We start from the raw sequence: 19,450 nt of genomic DNA, 5'->3' as shown, positions 1-19,450 counted from the left end.
AACCCCGTCTCTACTAAAAAATACAAAAAATTAGCCGGGCGCGGTGGCGGGCGCCTGTAGTCCCAGCTACTCGGAGGCTGAGGCAGGAGAATGGCGTGAACCCGGGAGGCGGAGCTTGCAGTGAGCCGAGATTGCGCCACTGCACTCCAGCCCGGGCGACAGAGCGAGACTCTGTCTCAAAAAAAAAAAAAAAAAAAAAATTAAGTTATTTAAAACAATATATAATGGAATAAAATGCAAGATCTAGGTATAATTTAGTAATTTAAATAAATTTTACCTTTGTAGGAGGTGAGCATCTAGATTCCCCAGGAATACAAAATCATTAATCTTTGTAATGTGTACCCTGGTAAAAATATATGAGAAGTCCTGAAATGAAATATTAGCCAATCCTTAGGCTAATGTTCCAATTATCTAAATATCCCCATTTAATTTAGTAAACCCAGTATTTAACCCCACATATGTGATTTATGAGTTTATATATAATAGCCTCATCCATTTATGTTCTTAAAGCCTGGAAGTCCAGAACATCTTAACAATTGTGCAACAAAATTTGACTAAAGATTGGTAGAGCTATGGATGCTAACTAATGCTGCTACAAATATATAAAATACTCTGTTGAATACCTTACTGAAAAAGAGATTAAATGTAAGATGTCTTTTCCATACCTGCATGTTATGTTGAAATGACTATTTCGTCATATGGAGGGAATTATATGCAATGATTTCATAGTGAGGAAACAAACTCATGATTCAATGAAAGGGTAAGGTAGATGTGAATCATAATCACTTTAAAATATAGTTATTAAAATTCTATAAATTTAAAGCACTTTAGTTCTATAAAGCTTGGGCAATGAGTCCATTCCAAGCAGCATTGACCAATAGTATTATTTTCAGGATGTTTTAAGTATACCAGGTTACATCTGACCACAAAATGTTTCTCTATTACGTGTGCCCATTTATTTGTTCTACTATTCATTCAGGAACTCTGCTGACTCTCAAGGTGAAGATAAATACCACAGGCTGGGCATGGTGGCTCACGCCTGTAATCCTAGCACTTTGGGAGGCTGAGGTAGAGGATTGCTTGAAGCCAGGAGTTTGAGGCCAGCCTAGGCAATATAGTGAGACCCTTGTCAATATAAAACATTTTTAAAAAATTAATCAGGTATGGTGATGTGTGCCTGTAGTCCCAGCTACTCAGGAGGGATGCTGAGGAGGGAGGATCCCTTGAGCACAGGAGGTCGAGGCTGCAGTGAGCCATGCACTCCAGCCTAGGTGACAGAGTGAGACTTTGTCTCTAATAAAGTTAATAATAATAATAATAATAAATACCACAGTGATGTGTAAATAAGGAATTATGTTGTGATATATAACAATTGAAGTACATATAAGGCACAAGGAAGAATCTGAAAATAAACCCAGCCTATAGTCTTCACTGAGGTGTTGATTCTTTCTTAAACTGCATCTTGAAGGATGAATATGAGGATAACAGTGGACATGTAGGAAGGATGAGCAGATGATAATAGTTTAGACAGAGGGAGCTGCACGTGTAAAGACATGGAGGCATGGAATAGCTTAAGTTAAAAGAATTCCAAGTATTTTTGTGTTTATAGAAGCTAACGTTGAAAAGTTATGGTGGGAGATGAAGCTAGGCAAACAGGGGTCACATCATGAAGGATCTTCAATAATCCTGTAAGTCCCATTACTGGGTATATACCCAAAGGAAAATAAATCATTCCACCAAAAAAGACACCTGCACTTGTTATGTTCATTGCAGTGCTAGTCACTGTAGCAAATACATAAAATCAACCCAGGTGCCCATGAACAATGAATTGGATACAGAAAATGTGGTATATCTACACCATGGAGTATTATACAGCCATAGAAAAGAACACAGTCGTGTTCTTTGCAGTAACATGGATGCAAAAATTCTAAGCAAATTAACTCAGGAACAGAAAACCAAATACTGTATATTCTCACTTACAAATGAAAGCTAAACATTGGGTACACAAGGACGCAAAGAAGGGAAAATAAACACTGGGGATTCCAAAAGTGGGGAGGTATGGGGAGAGAAAAGGGTTGAAAAACTACCTATCCAGTACTACATTCACTGCTTGGGCAATAGGATCATTAGAAGCCCAAACCTCAGCATCACGCAATATACCCATCTAACAAATCTGCACATGTACCCCCCAATCTAAAAGAAAAAAGAAAAAAAGAGGCCAGGCGTGGTGGTTCACGCCTGTAATCCCAGCACTCTGGGAGGCCGAGGGGGGCAGATCACAAGGTCAGGAGTTCAAGACAAGCCTGGCCAATATGGTGAAACCCCGTCTCTACTAAAAATACAAAAATTAGCCAGGTGTGATGGCAGGTGCCTGTAGTCCCAGCTACTCAGGAGGCTGAGGTAGGAGAATCACTTGAACCCGGGAGGCAGAGGTTGCAGTGAGCTGAGATCATACCACTACACTCCAGGCTGGGTGACAGAGCGAGACTCCATCTCAAAAAAAAAAAGAAAGAAAGAAAATAATAATCAACATACTATATGGGCATGATTTAATGGACATGAAAAAGATAGCAGAGAGTTTTAGACTAAAGCATAGCAAGAGAATATTTACCCTTTGGAAAAATGACTCTGAAGGTAGTATGGAGAAAAATTTTGAAGAGAAAAGATACAGAGTATAGGTGAGAATTAACAAAGACATGTAAATAGAAATGAAAAGATGAGAAAATATGTGAGAAATATCTAGGTACTGGAACCACAGAAATAAAAAATAAATTGGATGTGAAGGGTAACGTGAGGACCTGGACAACTGGGTGATTATCGAGCCAAAAACCAAAATAGGAAATACAGAAAGAACACATTTAGTGGAAATTAAATATAAGCTCAGTTTCAACAAGATGTCACTTGAGCTGTCAGTGAATTAGGTGGGTAGAGCTATAGTACAGGCAATGGTGTACCTCTTGGCCAGGGCTGGCTATACTAATTTAAGCCATTGATTACACAGTGGCAATGACAACTACGAGAGTGAATGAGATTGCCCAATAGGAAAAGGAAATGCTAAAGAAGTGTTGCGTGTACATGTGGAGTTTCATTGGTAGCTATCACATCTTTGTCGATAATAATTATTGGCATGTTTTCTCATTCATACCTAGGAAGGTGCATCATGATGTGGTAGAAGGAATGATGGACTGGAAAGCAGGAGACGGCTTGCAATCCTGGTCTCTTGGAAGTCCTTGCATGCTGTTGGGCAAGTCATTTAACCATTCTCTTCCTCGGTTACTTTACCTGTGAAATGAGATTGGATTAGATGAGTTCTAACACTCTGTGATTCTTCAACCAATTCTCCAAATCTCATGATTTTCATTTCTCCCTAATGGGCTCTGATGAAGCTGCCAATGAAACCTGAAATAACTGGGAAATAGGCATTGAGAGAGAAATATGGCCTAGGAAGAGTCACACACCTTATAATTTTCCCCTAAATAATGGAAACCTGACTTTGAAAATAATTTTGCTGTAATTTGGGAGCAGTTATTGTAGACTATTATGAAAATGTAGGGCTTTTTATTGAAAGGGAATGATAGTTGGTCACAAATAGTTGGGTTTGGATTGAATGGCCTTTTGCCTCCAAATTTTTGGAAAATAACTAAGATTGACCCATTTAAAAGCCACCCACTTACAGCTTCAGTGCAGTAGAAATTATGTAATAGATCTGATCATATTTGCCCCTTCTGGCCAATTACGACGGCCTACAAGTAATGCAGGAATGGAAAACATTTCTGGTAATTATATTGCGTTAAAATTGTATGTCATTATGAGAGTAGGCAGTTAAGATAATTGTGCAGGAAGATGTTACAGATAGATGGCCTCCTAGGTGCTGAGCTGGCCCCAAACTAAATAAGTGAAAAGGTTTTCCTTCGGGTTCCTGAAAATGTGAAGTACAGTGGGCTGTGAGCACCAAGGAACCAAAGACTGTAGTGTCAACTGACAAAGCAAACATCTGTGAAAGATACACACTAGCTGTGTTGTAGTAAATGAATGGAACAGTTTTTGTGAAATTATGTCGTAGTTTTGATTGAGCGCCAGTCCAGCAGCGCCCTTACACTTAGCCTCTCTCACTTAGAATTATTCTTTGACTGTCAGGAAGAGTATCTTACTGTGAGAAGCCCTGAGCACACTGTGGCTTACAGCAATCAGGGCATCAAAAACTTCAGAACACAGAGCTTTGCATTGCAAAGATAAACCTGGGCCAAAAGGAGTATGATTTGTTAAACCTAATCAGAGCTTGTGGAAATATTTAAAAATCAAGAGAAAAGGGCCAGGCGCAGTGGCTCACGCCTGTAATCCCAGCACTTTGGGAGGCCGAGGCGGGCGGATCACGAGGTCAGGAGATCAAGACCATCCTGGCTAACACAGTGAAACCCCGTCTCTACTAAAAATACAAAAAAAAATTAGCCGGGCGTGGTGGCGGGCGCCTGTAGTCCCAGCTCCTCGGGAGGCTGAGGCAGGAGAATGGCGTGAACCCAGGAGGCGGAGCTTGCAGTGAGCCGAGATAGCGCCACTGCACTCCAGCCTGGGTGACAAAGCGAGGCTCCGTCTCAAAAAAAAAAAAAAAAAAAAAAAAAAAAAAAAATCAAGAGAAAAATAAAAGGACAGACAGTTAGTAAGCAGATATTAAGACGTATGAAATGACAACAACTAATTAAAAGATAGAATGGAAAGACTACAAAAGCCATAAAAACAGTATAACATCTAGGAATAAGCATAACAAGAAATGTACAAGACCTACAGGAAAAAAACTTTAAAATGTTACTACAAGATGTGAAAGATGATTTTGGACAAATGAAAGGCTGTATCTTGGAAAGAGATCCAATACATTATTAAGTGAAATAAGCGACAGAACAGTATGTAAAGCATACTACTTTTCATATAAAAACTAGGAGAAAGTAAGAATCTACATTTGTATTTACTCTGTAAATTCTGTGTATAAAGAAACTCTGGAAAAATATATAAGAAATTACCTATGAGGGGTGTGGGAAATTAGTAGCTAAGAGACCAAAATGGGAGATTGAATTTGCACACTGATTATCCAGATCACTTCCTTGTTTGATTTTACAGCTATAGCAATCCATTATATGGTTGTGCTATAATTTGTTTAATTCAGACTTCTGTTGATAATATTTAGGTTGTTTCCAGTCATTTGCTAGTATAATCAATCCTGCAGTTAATCATATAAATATTACCTCTTCAGAAAATTGAATTTTAAACCTAAGTAAAACTTTCAATAACAACAACAACAAATCCAGAGATAAAAAGCAGATACTTTCAAATGAAAGCTCTCACTTAAGTATAGACAGTAAAGGTGAAAATATGAATGATATTGCCCGGGTGCCGTGGCTCACACCTGTAATCCCAACACTTTGGGAAGCCGAGGCCGGAGGATCACTTGAACCCAGGAGTTTGAGACCAGCCTGGGCAACATAGTGAGACTCCATCTCTGTTAAAAAAAATAATAAAATGTAAATTAATTAATTAATTTAAATATAAACAATATAAACAGTGGAAGTCTTAGACATGGCCAAGTTCAAGGCCAGGCATGGTGGCTCAAACCTGTAATCCCAGCAATTTGGGAGGCTGAAGTGGGCAGATCATTTGAGGTAAGGAGTTCGAGACCACCCTGGCCAATATGGCAAAACCCAACCTCTATCAAAAATACAAAAATTAGCCAGGTGTGGTGGCTCACGCCTGTAGTCCCAGGTACTTGGGAGGCTGAAGCAGGAGAATTGCTTGAACCTAGGAGGTGGAGATTGCAGTGAGCTGAGATCAGCTCACTGCAGCCTAGGAGACAGAGCGAGACTGTATTAAAAATTGAAAGAAAAAAAAAAAAAGAAGTGCCCAAGTCCAGGATGTTTAGACAGCCTCACTCTCCTTCCCATCCCCACATCACAGTCCAAATGCATGCTTCTGGGGCTCCAGCTGTCTTGCTTATGTATGAAGAAGCATTCAGACCAGATGGAATAGCTCATGTCTGTAATCTCAGCGCTTTCGGGGGCCAAGAGGAAAGGATCTGAGGTGGGAGAGTCACTTGAGGCCAGGAATTGGAGACCAGCCTGAGCAACATAGCAAGACTTTGTCTCCAAAAAACCTTTTTTTTTTTTTTTTTTAAAGCTGGGTGTGGTAGCATGTGCCTATAGTCTTAGCTACTCGGGAACCTAATGGGAGAGAATCGCTTGAGCCCAGGAGTTTGAGGCTACCGTGAGCTATGATTGTGCCACTGCACTCCAGCCTGGGTGATAGAACAAGACCCTTTTTCTTAAGAAAAAGAAGCAGCAGCAGCATCTGTATATCACCCATGCTCCATGCATTGGAAAGCCTTCAGTGTAGATGTAGAATCATGCTAAACGATTTTATCCATGCAAGTAGGTACAGGTACAGGGATCAAAAGTTGTCCTAGTTAATCAATTATCATTAGTCCCACAGTGTTTTCTGCCACAGATGTTACTTTTCTAGAGTGGTAGGTGTGGCAAGGTAATTCATTAAAATGTGAATTTGTGTTGGTTCTCTCTATAGTGTTAACCTCCTCAATTCTGGGGAGATAAGTCAGTTTGTGTCTCCTTGTCTCAGAGGTGATTTATAGCCGAGCAGAAAGTAGGAGCTTCCTGAAGAAAGGCACTCCATTTGATTTGTAAAAACCTCAACTCATAGAAGAGATGGTAATAAATGATCTGAATGAAGGAGAGTGCCTTTGAAAGTGGCAAGATGGGAAAAGGGTTAACTCCTCCAGTCTGGGCAGTCTATAGATTTTTGGAGAAGCAGGGACCCGCTTCTGGTCCCTAGGCAAGGTCTCCGAGAGAATCGCTGCATGACTTTTGAGCTCTAAGCACCAGGATCCCAACCCTGGTCACTTTCCATTTCCAGTGAGAGGCCCAAGATCAGTTTGTCACTGGATTTCTAGGAACCATTCAACAATAAGTATATCTGCAACAACCTCCATTGACTGGAGGTTAGAGTTGTTTACTCTTTAAATCAGTTAGAAATGTTTTTAACTGCAAACAATAAAAAAGTTTTTAAACCAACATACAGTGGCTTAAACAAAGAGGATGTTTCTTTTTCTCTCACAGCAGAATTCTGGAGGGAAGTGGCTCTGGGAGTTAGACAGTGGCTCAGTGATGCTGGGGCCACCAAGTCTGCAATTCTCCCGACCTGTTCTTCATGGTTGTAAGATGACTGCTGCAATTCCAGGCATCGTGTGCATGTTAATGGCAGGAGGAAGAGAGGAAGAGGGAGCACTGGAATGTGACGTTCATTTTGTCAGGAAAAGCAAAGCCTTTCCAGACAGACCCGAAACCTGCTTACCTCTCATTGGCCAGCACCATCACTTGACTACTTGTCCACTCCTAGCTGCTAGGAAAGTGGCAAAGTAGAAGGTATTTGAGAATGTCTGCTGGGTTAGCCAAAACAATAGTGACTTCTACACCCAATTTTCTGGGCACTGCATAAGTATCCTTGATTCCTATGTGATCAGAGGGAGAGCAAACCTCAATAATGAAACAGATTCAATTTCCATCACCCAGTGAGACACCATGGGATTAGAATAAATTTTTAAAGAAAACACATTGAAAAAAATGCATTTTTTAAACAACAAAAATCAGAAAGGATGAAAGGTGATATTTCCAGCATATCAGTTTGTGGTGGTAAGTTAATTACTTATACACAGGCCTCAGTGACTTTCTTCTCCTTACCTAATGGATCATCTTTAAAATAAGTAAATTAAAGAAGAAAGAGCAGCAGCAGATGCTACCTAACAAGAAGTTACCAAATCTGTTCACCACAAACCTGAGAATTCAACTGTGGACATTTGGACACCGGCAATGAACATGAAACTCAGCTTATGAGGCACATTTGGCTAAAGGTCAAGGTGACTTAAAGTTCATTATAGGACATCTACAATTTGCAAAGCAAGTGGCCGGATGTGGACTCCTTCCAAGTCTCATTTAATTGGATAATACCTATGTTTTAAGTATCAGAAGTGAATCTTTCTCTGTTAAATGAAGTCAGTTCCACTAAAACCCTAATCTTGTTTGGCAGGCACTCCATATTTCTTTATTTTTATTCCATGCTGTGTATTCTTTTAGACTTGATTTTCACTTTTTTTTTCTTTTTTCCTGTAAGTTTATCTTTGTTGTGAAACAAAGTGCCCTGGTTTGAAGGACAGGTTTGTGGGCTGCTGGTGGTGGGACAACAGCAGTCCTTCCAAGTCTTCCTCCCATCACTCTGTTAGCTCTCCCTTTGTTTTTAATTAGCATTACACCAGTTAATTCTGTTGTCTCTTAACCCTGGTTCTGCATCCTCTTCTTCTTTTCTATTCCTTACTCCGCTCCTGTTTTCTCTTGTTCTGCTTTTCCAAGAAATGGCTTGTCTTCTCATCAGCTGACTGTCTTCTCTTTCCAGAGGGACCATAAAGGTGCCAGCCTAAGGAACGCATAAAACGTGGGAACAGACAAACAAGCTGCTGCCTATTACAGAGATAGATAATTAACTTTGGACCATTACATGCAATTCATCTGCTTATCTTTTTCAAACTTTATATAAGAAGTCATTTCCCAATGGTAACCACTTGCCAGCTGCAACTTTGACGCATATTATCAGGATAGATGAGATTGATGGGGGCCCTTTGAACTCTTCCCAGGGAATTATCTTTATAATGTTACAGTTTCTCTATAGCATGGTCATATTGTTAATATTGGTTATAAGGTCATATGGTTAGTATTGGTGGCTCACAGCTGTAATACCAGCACTTTGGGAGACCAAGGTGGGAGGATCACTTGAACCCTGGTGTTCAAAATAGCCCTGGAAACATAGCAAGACCTTGCCTCTACAAAAACAAATTAAATAAATAAACAGATTGGCTGGGCATGGTGGCATATGCCTGTAGTCCTCACTACTTGGGAAACTAAGGTGAGCGGACTCCTTGAGCTTGGAAGGTTGAGGCTGCAATGAGCTGTGGTTGTGCCATGGCACTCCAGCCTGGGTGACAGAGTGACACCCTGTCTCAAAAAAAAAAAAGTACCTGTAAGGTCTTTGGGATTTCGAAGATGAAAGGTGTCACATAAATTGAATGAATTCACTTAGAGAGATAGAAGGCAGCTACGGGGAATATTACATACATCATGGAGCTGAAAGCACTAAGGCCTGTGGAATTATTCTCAGTGACACGTAGTTAAGGGCAGTGGTCCACGTGTTTTGAACATGGTTTCTCCCAGGTGAAAAGGATGAGTAATTTGTTCTCCTTCATGTGTGTGTGTGTAGGTCTTATACATAGCAGATTTGCCACAAAACAAATGAAGATTACACTTTGGGCCCTTCTCTCACCTGAGCCCCTTTCAAAGTTCTGTTTGCTAATTTTACATTTTGTAATTTCTTATTATTTTTCTTAAAGAAGCCTCCTCCAATTGCATAAACTTCAAGCCTCACAAAATTTGGATCCATACCTGAGCCAACATACAATACAATTTTCCACTTCTAACTTTTAGTTGTACCTAGTGTTTTATTGGAAATGATCAAGTACATGAGTGGTGTCTTTTTAAAAAATTTATTTGCTTCTCTAGCTTCATCATTAGTTATGCAGTTAAATCTAACCATTTGGAGGTATTTTCATATAACCTCCATTGAGGACAATTTGGCAATAGCTTTTAAAATTATAAATATATTTGTACAGTTATAAGCTGCCATATCTATAAAACTATTTGATAGACAAAAGTTGAAAACCCTCCAAGAGCTCATCAATAAAAGATTAAATTAATTATGATACATCCATATGAGCACTGAGCAGCTGTAAAAAAAAATGAGGAAGTAATTTCTATGCTGATACAAGAAGATTTCCAAGACATGTTGTTAAGTACAGAGTGGTGTATACAGTATGCTATATAGTATGGTAAAAGGTTTAGGGATAAGTATTTATATTTATAATTGTTTGTATTTATATAAAGTAATTCTGAAAGGATACAAAAAAAACTAACAAAAGAGATTACCTGTGGTAGTGTGGGGCTTGGGGATTGGATGGGTGAGAAACAGTAGTGGAAATGAGATATTGTACAGTTTAAGGCGTTATACATCTATAAAAACATGGGAATGTATTACCTATTCAAAAAGTGAAATTAAGAAAGATACAAGAAACTGTTTGGATGCTCCTTCCCATTTCAATGTATCTATATTCTTTCAGCCCTCAAAGTTATTATAAATGTCATTATAATAACTTCATAAAGCTTCCCCTATAATGAGAATCTTACCATTCTCCTAACTCCAATAGCACTGTAATCCACCTCTGTTAGGACACATCACTCTTCATCATGTGTGATTATTATTTGCAGATATCATCTTCAAGGCTGTTCTCTATTTACCATCTGCCATTCTTGTTCTCACCTCTACATGACCTTCACATTTTATTTCTCTTGGTTTTTTGGACAAGCTACATTCCCTTCCACAGAGAAGGCTTCCCTGACCCCTTTCACTTGGTTAGATTACCTTGCTATTCTTTTCTATCTTTGTACATTACTCTTCAAAATACTTATCTCCCTTGTTATTACTTATAATGTCTGTCTTCTTTACTCAAGAGTCTAGACTAAAAGCTCCACGCCAGCCTCGGCTATGTTTGTATTGTTTACGTCTGTGTTCCTAGTGCTTAATAAAATACCTAGCAAGGGTTAATAAGTACTTGTTGACTGGAAGGGAATGACTTCCTTCCCTTACTAGAGAGTGATTTCCTTACAGGCAAGATGTGTCAACCTTCTATAGCCCACATAAAATAAAAGACAATATCTCCTATTGGATAAAAGACAAGAATTTACATATGAGTTTCGTCATTTACCATACCAGCTCTGGGATCTTAACTTTTTAGCCTCTCTGGGCTTCAGGGCTCTCATCTACATGAAGTTTTTAATTCATTCTGTCATTCAATAAATATTTATGGAATGCGTAGCATGTGCCACTAGTCTAGCAACTGTGGATACTGAAGTACGCAAGGCAGAATAGTACTTGCTATCTGAAGCACACAGTTTAATTGGGGTGGGGAAAGAGTTGGTGGGGAGGGTCTCAGTAAACATATAAGCCAAATAAACAAAAATTACAGGTAGAGATAAAGGCCGTGGCAGAGCAACTGAAGGTGATGAATTCAGAGAGGCCAGGAAGGGACTCTCTAAAGCGATCATATCTGTACTGAGTTTTTGAGTAAAATAAATGAGATAGTGTCTGTGAATGTCTTAGAATCATGTCTGGCATGTAATAAGTATCATAAATGATAAGTATTACTATTTATAAACACTTGTCAAAAAATGAACCCAAAATACAAGCAGACTGTCTTTCACATAAAAAATGCTGTAGTTGCAACATTTATATGTATTTGTATAGTGAGAAACCATACTATATGTATATTATATTTTATTTGAGCAAGTTATTTTTTAACTGAAGGAATCTCCTATTTTGGTTCGGAAATAGTTAATGTTCCCTTTAAGTAGTCTCATTTATACCTTGAGAGTGATTTAATCACCCACAGCCTCTGTTTAACATTGTACTCACAGAGAAATCACAGAAACGTATGCAACATTGGTTGTTCCTAAGTAGATTCAATGTTCTCTAAGGTCTCATTAACCTGTGAGTTCTTACATGTTTGTTACATCTGAGCTAATGAAGAAATAGCCAGGGGTAAAGAACTGAGAGAGAGACTATGGATGTCTCAACACAAACCCATTCCAGGACTGTAAAAAATAGCTGACAAGTCACATCTTCCCGGTGTGGTAGTAGAATCACTGGAGTGTATTGGATGGTACAAGCAACTGAAGAGGGTTAAGAATGGCCTCTGTGGCTGGGCACAGTGGTTCACACCTGTAATCTCAGCACATTGGGAGCCTTAGGTGGGAGAATCACTTGAACCCAGGAGTTTGAGACCAGCTTGGGCAACATAGGAAGACCCCCACCTCTACAAAAAAAAAATTAAAAATTAGCTGGGTCTGGTGGTGCACGTCTGTGGTCCCAGCTACTCAAGAGGCTGAGGTGGGAGGATTGCTTGAGCCCAGGAGGTTGAGGCTGCAGTGAGCCAAGATCACACCACTGCACCCAAGCCTAGGTGATGGAGCAATACCCACTCTAAAAACAAAAAAAGAAAGAAAGAAAGAAAGGAAAAAAAGAAAAAGAATGGTCTCTCTGCCAGGCATTTCTCCTTTAATCCCTGAAAAATGTAGGCAGTAGGTAGCTGCCTCAAGTTGGATTCTTCAGAAGCTGACCCTTAGACGCAGGAGAGAGAAGTGTAAGACGGCGATAAAAGTCTCTTTTCCAGGTAAAGTCTCTGCCTGGGCTGGGGGATTCTAGGGTAATGTGTAAATTACACATTGAAGTTTGTCCTTATTTGAGGTTAGAGAATTAGGCTTTCAAACTCCTGCACCAGTCACTCACTGGCTATGACCCCAGGCAGCTCCAGTAGCCAAAGGGCAGTTCCCCAAAGACAGCCACAGATACGGGCTGGGCACGCAAATGACAGAGTGGCTTTCTGCACAGAAATGATAAAGGAGGCCCACAGAATCAGGGCAGAGCCCTACCCGTGCTCTATGGCATTCATATCCCCAATTTACATAGGAGAAAATCTGACACTCAGAGAGGTCAAGTACTTCATTAAAGGTAACTATTTAAGGGGCAGAGCTTGGATACGAACCCAGACAGGTTTGACTCCACAGTTCATGCTCACTCTTCTCTACCAAATGTACCTCCCTTTCCTGACCATCAGTTATATATTCAGGAACATATTCTGTATTTATATAAATAGGCATTATTACCTAGCTTCCTGAGGCAAAAGATTCTATCAGGAATTGTAGTGAAATACTATATTTGGGGATTTCTAGAAGAGCACTGCCTAAAATCAATGTATGCAAGCTACCTGTGTCATTTAAAATTTACTAGTGCTCTCAATAAAAAGGAAAATAAGAGAAATTAAATTCAATATTATATTTTATTTTACCCAACATATCCAAAATATTATTTCAACACATAATCAATATTTTAAATTGTAAATTTTTTTATACAATGTATTTTTGTGTCCTTTACACTTGTGGCATGTCTCAATTTGGTTGTGAAATATTTATCAAAAATATTGCCAGGTGTGGTGGCTCACAGCTGTAATCCCAGCACTTTGGGAGGTAGGCAGATTACTTGAGGTCAGGAGTTGGAGACCAGCCTGGCCAACATGAAACCTCATCTCTATTAAAAATACAAAAATTAGCCAGGCATGGTGGCACATGCCTATAATCCCAGCTACTTGAGAGGCTGAGGCAGGAGAATCACTTGCACCAGGGAGACAGTGGTTGCAGCAAGCAGAGATCATACCACTGCACTCCAGCTTGGGCAACCGAGCGAGATTCTATCTCAAAAAAAAATACTTGATGTGAATTTAGTATTTACTAAATTTATACGATTTACAGCTGAAGAAGTAGATTCATATAGCCAAGTTAGTCCAAGCACACTTAAAACTTTCTATAACTGCATCAAGTATCATTTTTAAATTTTAAAAATACTAAAATTAAATATTAAAAAAATTGGTTCCTCAGTTGAACTAGTCATATTTGAAATGCTCAGTAGTTTTACAAGGCTGGTGGCTACCACATTGAAGAGTATAGAAAATTTTTCCTATGAAAAGGTGCAAGGATGTGATTCAGTATACCATCAAGAATCAAACCAGTCAACCAATAGGTAAATATTGAGTGTCTCTCACGTGCTGCATGTAGTAGATATAGTGGCAGCTAAAACACCCTTGGCCAGGACCAGTTAGCTCTAAGGACTTTGCAATTGGAGTTACATGGAAGGAATAAGAATTGGCCGTGCTCCAGGTGCGGTGGCTTACGCCTGTAATCTCAGCACTTTGGGAGGCCAAGGCAGGTGGATCACCTGAGGTCAGGAGTTCGAGACCGGCCTGACCAACATGGTGAAACCTCATCTCTACTAAAAAAAAATACAAAAATTAGCCAGGCATGGTGGTGGGTGCTTGTAGTCCCAGCTAGTCGGGAGGCTGAGGCAGGAGAATCGCTTGAAGCAGGGAGGTGGAGGTTGCAGTGAGCCGAGATCACGCCACTGCACTCCAGCCTGGGGGACAAGAGTGAGACTCCATCTCAAAAAAAAAAAAAAAAAAAAATTGGCCGTGTTCATAGCTTTGGATCAGAGCTACTCAGGAAGAAGGTAAAGTTGGCTTTTATTTGATCTTTGGTAAACAGCCTATTTGCAATACTTGATTTTCATCTCAGTAATACATCCTGGAGGCCTAGTTACCTGGTGCATTTTGTAATCTGGTGAGAAGCTCTGCAACAAACCCAAGAGCACTGATAAGTGGCCACTTTAACCCTGTAACCTTTCCTGTACACAATGGATAGTATTGGAAGCCCAGCAAGATGCTAGAACATGAAAGCACTAGAAAAAATCTGTCATCCGTCTAAACATACATGGAGGTTTATGCTCAAAAGAAACGAGTACCTTTCCAAAAGGCAAGATCAGAATGTTCATGATAGAACTATTGTTAGCCAAAAACTAGACATTATTCCAACACAAATAGAGAGTAGAATTCTTTAATAAACAGTGGGATTTTCTGGACTATTCATGCTGTGAAATACCATTCAGTGATGAGAATGAAAAACCTACTGCTATATCCAATAATATGGATGAATCTCACAAACATTATAATGAGTAAAAAAAGCCAGATACAAAAAAACAACAAAATGTAGAATTCTATTTGTACAGAGTTTAAAAATAGGGAAAGTGAGTGTTTCATTTTAGGAGTCAGGAGAGTCATTATCCCTGGCAAGGAATGAGGGGTAATGATTAGAAAGCAGCATAACGAGGGCTCCCGAGGTATTGGTAATGCTCTGTTTTGTAATCTGAATGCCAGTCATACAGATGTTCACTTAATGAAGATACTTATTGTCCACATACTTTTCTGTATGTGTCATACTTTTAAAAAATATATTTAAGCAATGAATTCATTCATCCATTCATTCACTCATGTGTTAATTCTCCTGAAGACAAACAGAGTTCTCTATTCTAGAACTCTAAAGGTAAGCTAGGCATGTAAGAAAGTCCAAGTCATCATTTCATGCTGCAATTCCACCTTCCGAAAATTCAAACATCCTTCTTGGAGGCAGAGGAAGGAAAACCAAGAAGATCACAGAGCTGGGGACTCCATGAGAATAGGAGGTGGTAAAAAAGAACTTTTGTGCTTATTGAGGTTCCTTTGCCTGGCCTGTCCCCGCCTCACCTCTGCCTAATGAAATACTAACCTCCTTCAAGTTCCATTCATGACGACTTCTTCTCAAACAAAAATTACCTTGCCTTCTTCTACATTTTAGGGCATTTGTCTGTGCTAATCAGTTTATTCCCATGCATTACAATAATTTCTAGAAAGCAGTGCAATGTTGCGTTTAAAAGCTTGGGCTGCAGAGTCAAGCAGGGTTCAAGACATTCCATCACTTGCTGTGTGACCTGGAGCAAATTGCTTAATCATTATGCATTTTTTTTTCTCAGTTGTAAAATGAAGGTGATAATAGCTGGACCTATCTAATAAGCTGTTATGAAGATGAAAAGAGATAATGGATGTACAGCTGCTGGAAATCAGTAAAATCTCAGGAAATGTTTCCTATTATTATTACCGAGTACTATCTACTCTAGCAGATAATAGGTTCCTGAAGAATATGGAACATGACTCAGAGAACTTACAGTGAATAAACTCATTACAGACATCTCACATTGGCTTGCCTTACATGTAGTCATGTTCTTTTTTCCCATACACTAGCTTGAACTCCTCCAGAACAGGACCTACAACTTATTCATTGTAATATTCCTCACACAGCATAACACTGGGTTTTAGGCTACATAGATGGGTTATAATTTCATTTTATTAATGAGTTGAATCCACTGAGGAAGTCTTGCCCTTTCTCATTTGGCAATGCTCAACGCAAACCAAAGATAACTTCTATAAACTCCCCCTGTGAATTCTCTTACCTCTAGGGTGACCAACCATTCTAGTTCATGAAGGGCTGTCCTGGTTTTGGCACTGAAAGTCCCATGATTCCGGAAACCCCTCAGTCCTAGACAAACCAGACCTGTTGATCTCCCTACCTGCCTCTGTGCCCATATGCTCAGGCTAGCTTGTTTGTTTGTTCATTTGTTTGTTTGTTTGAGATGGAGTCTCACTCCTGTTGTCCAGGCTGGAGTGCAATGGTGCGATCTCGACCCACTGCAAACTCCACCTCCCAGGTTCAAGTGATTACAGTTGTGAGCCACTGTGCCCGGCCACTTGTTGTTTTTATTGATGAATCATCCTTGTTCCTATCTAACGCCGTCTTCATTCTGGTTGGCATTTTCTCTACTTATCCAACTACTGGGCTCTTGAAATTCTCCTCCCTCTTTCCTGCATCATCAGTCTTTTTCCTTCTACTGAACCACTCCCATTAGCATATAAACACGCTATAATTTTTCCTACTAAAAAATGCTTTAAGAGGCCTGGTATGTTGGCTCACGCCTGTAATCTCAGCACTTTGGGAGGCTGAGGTAGGCAGATCTCTTGAGCTCAGGAGTTCGAGACCAGCCTAGGCAACAAAGTGAGACCCTGTCTCAACAAAAAAAATAGCCAGGCATGGTGGCTCATGCCTATAGTCCCAGCTACTCAGGAGGCTGAGGTGGGAGGATGGCTTGAGCCTGGGAGGCAGAGGTTGCAGTGAGCTGAGATCATGCCACTGTACTCTAGACTGAGCTATAGAGCCTGACAAAAAAAAAAAAAAGCCTTAAAAATTAAAAACATCTGAACTTGTTTCTAGACACAGGTAAAAAAATTAATTAATTAATTAATTAAAACAACAACAAAATGTCCCAAGCCTACATCTCCTTCAACTTACCACCCCAATTCTTGGCTCCGCTTTATAACAAAACTCCTTGGAACTGTCTATACACAGTTTCCACCTCCAATTCCCCTTTTCTCATTCTTTGTTGAACTACTTCAATCAGGTTTTTATTCCCAGCTCTCTACAGAAATATGTCTTGTCACAATTTGCCAATGATCTGGAATTTTCCTAGACTATGGAATTATGAGAAATAAACTCCTATTGTAATAAACCATTGTATTTTGTTGTTATTGTTTGAATCACAGAAGTCAATCTTAGCTTAAGTAATAGAACTGAGAACATCCATATTTATGTATCTTTAATTTATATGCCTCCTTGCACTTCACACTTTTATTGCCAACTGTCTACTGTGCAACCAATGGAATGTACAGTACGCATCTCACACTTAACATGTAAATACTAAACTTTTCATTTCCTCCCCTAAGTAGCCTTTTCTGTCAGAAAATGTTTCACCCTTCTTCCTGCTCGGAGCTGAAGCCATGGGGTCATCCCTGATACCTCTCTTGTTCCCATATTCCACATCCAGTCCACCAGGAAAGGCAATTATCATCTCTCACCAGATTACTGCTATAGCTTTCTGACTGGTCTTGCTGCTTCCTCCCTGGCCCTGCCATATTCTATTCCCAACACAGAAACCACAACAATCCTCCAAGAATACAGTTCAGTGTAAGTCACTGTTCTGCACAAAACTTCCACCAGGCTTCTCATCTCATTCAGAGTCAAATCCAGAGCCCTTACCTTGACCTACACAGCCAGATGCTTTGTTCTGTTACGTGTCTGATCCCATCTCTGGCTTCCTCCCTCCTCCTTCACTCCCCCAGCCAAGCTGGTCCCGTTGGTCTTCCTTAAACATCACAGCCACTCCCCGCTCAGCAAACTGCACATTCAGGGACCAAGCACTGGCCGTTCCTCCTGCCCAGAAGTCTCTCCCCCAGAGAATGATATGACTCACTTCTACACATTCTCAGTCGCTCCTCAAATTTTAAACTTTTTGTTTTGCATTTTAAATCATTCTTGTATTGATCTAAGAAATACCCTCCATGCAAGAGACACTGTATTGGAAACTTGAAGATGAATATGAAATGGCCTCTGCCCTCAATAAACTGCTAAATGGGACTAGAGAATGGGCTTTCCAGGAAGGTTTCCTAGAAGAAGCAGGCCTGGAACTGAATCTTGAAGAGAAAAAAAGAGTTAATTGGGAGTGGGAAGGGAGGGGTGGCAAAGCAAGTACCTCTTAGGGAGAGAGCAATTGAGTATACGTGTGGATATGACAGAGTATGACATATTAGGAGGTTGCAAGATTAGCCTTATCTGTCCCCAGAACCTGGTCATGTGCTATGACATGAGCACTAGAGATAACTCACTGAACCACAGGGGATGGGAGGGAGAGGAAAGAATCACCCTAGAGGCAAGTCTGACGTCAAACTATCTCTAGAGTGGTGCAAGAGAGGAAGCCAAGAGCAGCACACAGATATGCAAACTGCTGGAAACTGCAGAGCACTGCTAATGACAAGCAGGGACACTCAGATAAGCAATTAGGATGAGAAGCCCATTAGGAAGAAGGAAAGATGGCTCAACATATGAGCAGAATTCAGGAACATGAATTCCTTGGAGATGCAAGGTTCAGAGACAATAATACTCTGTTACACTGACAGCCCTCAATGAACCATTTTTTCTGATATTCATATCCTTGACAATCCTCTGGTCTGAACCTGTGACTTACTTTAACCCACTGGTTCTCAACCAGCAGAGATTTTGTTCTCCAGGGGACATTTGGCAATGTTTAGAAACACTTTTATTTGACCCAAATGGGGAATGTGGAGAAAGGATGCTACTAGCATTCCTACTGTACTAGTGGGTAGTGGCCAGGGATGCTACTAAACATTCTACAATACACAGTAGAGTCCCCCACAACAACAAAAAATTATCTTGCCAAAAATGTCAATAGTGTCAAGGTTGAAAAACCAATAGAATGCAGCCTAAGCTTTAAGACCTTATGCCTTTAAAAGGACTAAGCTTTCAAAAGCTTAGAAGCTTCCACTTTTGCACTCCTTAAAGAAGCGTAGCCAGACTTTTTACAAGGCAGCTCAGGGTTGCACGGAGACACCACATGAGAGGCCACGTGGAAAGGAAGCAGTCTTAAGGCTGGGTACATGGAGGAGTGCTGAGAACACAGCCGACAGAAAGAACCAAGGTGCCAGATGTGCCATTCCAGGCAAGCTCTTCCGGCCTGTCTCCAACCATTTGAGCCATCTTTGCTGAGGTGACAGACATGAGCCAAGAAGCTCTCATGGATGTTTCAGCATGCACAGTCATCACAGAGGGCAGGGACAAGTTGTCCCTGCTGAGTCCTGCCCAAATGGAAGAATCATGAGCAAGTAAATAAGATGTTGATTTAAGTCAAGATGTTTTGGAACAGTTTGTTATACAGCAATAGATAGATGAAACAATAGTCAACATAATAGGCATGTTTCTAAGCACATGCTAACGACATCCTTATGAAATAAGATCTGTTATTATCAATGCCA

General features: G+C 40.1%; 1 protein-coding gene and 1 long non-coding RNA gene across 11 annotated transcripts in view; one reads left to right on the top strand and one right to left on the bottom strand.

The window, feature by feature from the left end:
• The window catches only part of LOC134731523 (uncharacterized), a 38,015-nt gene extending 28,495 nt beyond the window's left edge, over window positions 1–9,520 (top strand). The window contains exon 3 of the long non-coding RNA XR_010113855.1: window positions 7,116–9,520. This is a non-coding gene — a long non-coding RNA (uncharacterized lncRNA). The remainder of the gene's footprint in view (window positions 1–7,115) is intronic.
• Window positions 1–17,880, bottom strand: part of LOC129492206 (protein Cripto-like) — a 65,733-nt gene extending 47,853 nt beyond the window's left edge. For 7 of the 10 annotated variants that reach the window (XR_010113854.1, XR_008660764.2, XR_010113850.1 and 4 more), the window contains exons 1-2: window positions 17,661–17,880; window positions 3,146–3,282 (exon numbers count right to left, since the gene is read on the bottom strand). The gene's annotated coding sequence lies outside the window, so the exon portion shown is untranslated. Of the gene's footprint in view, window positions 1–277; window positions 344–3,145; window positions 3,283–7,350; window positions 7,426–17,660 lie in introns of those variants that run through there. The other 3 variants (XR_010113851.1, XR_010113853.1, XM_063610346.1) reach the window with 3 other exon arrangements.
• Between the last annotated feature and the right edge of the window lie 1,570 nt (window positions 17,881–19,450).

This window comes from Symphalangus syndactylus, chromosome 10 (genome assembly GCF_028878055.3).
Source record: "Symphalangus syndactylus isolate Jambi chromosome 10, NHGRI_mSymSyn1-v2.1_pri, whole genome shotgun sequence".
NCBI classification, from domain to species: Eukaryota; Metazoa; Chordata; class Mammalia; order Primates; family Hylobatidae; genus Symphalangus; species Symphalangus syndactylus.
Note: the sequence above shows the minus strand (reverse complement) of the source record. Positions and strands in the feature narration are given on the sequence as shown.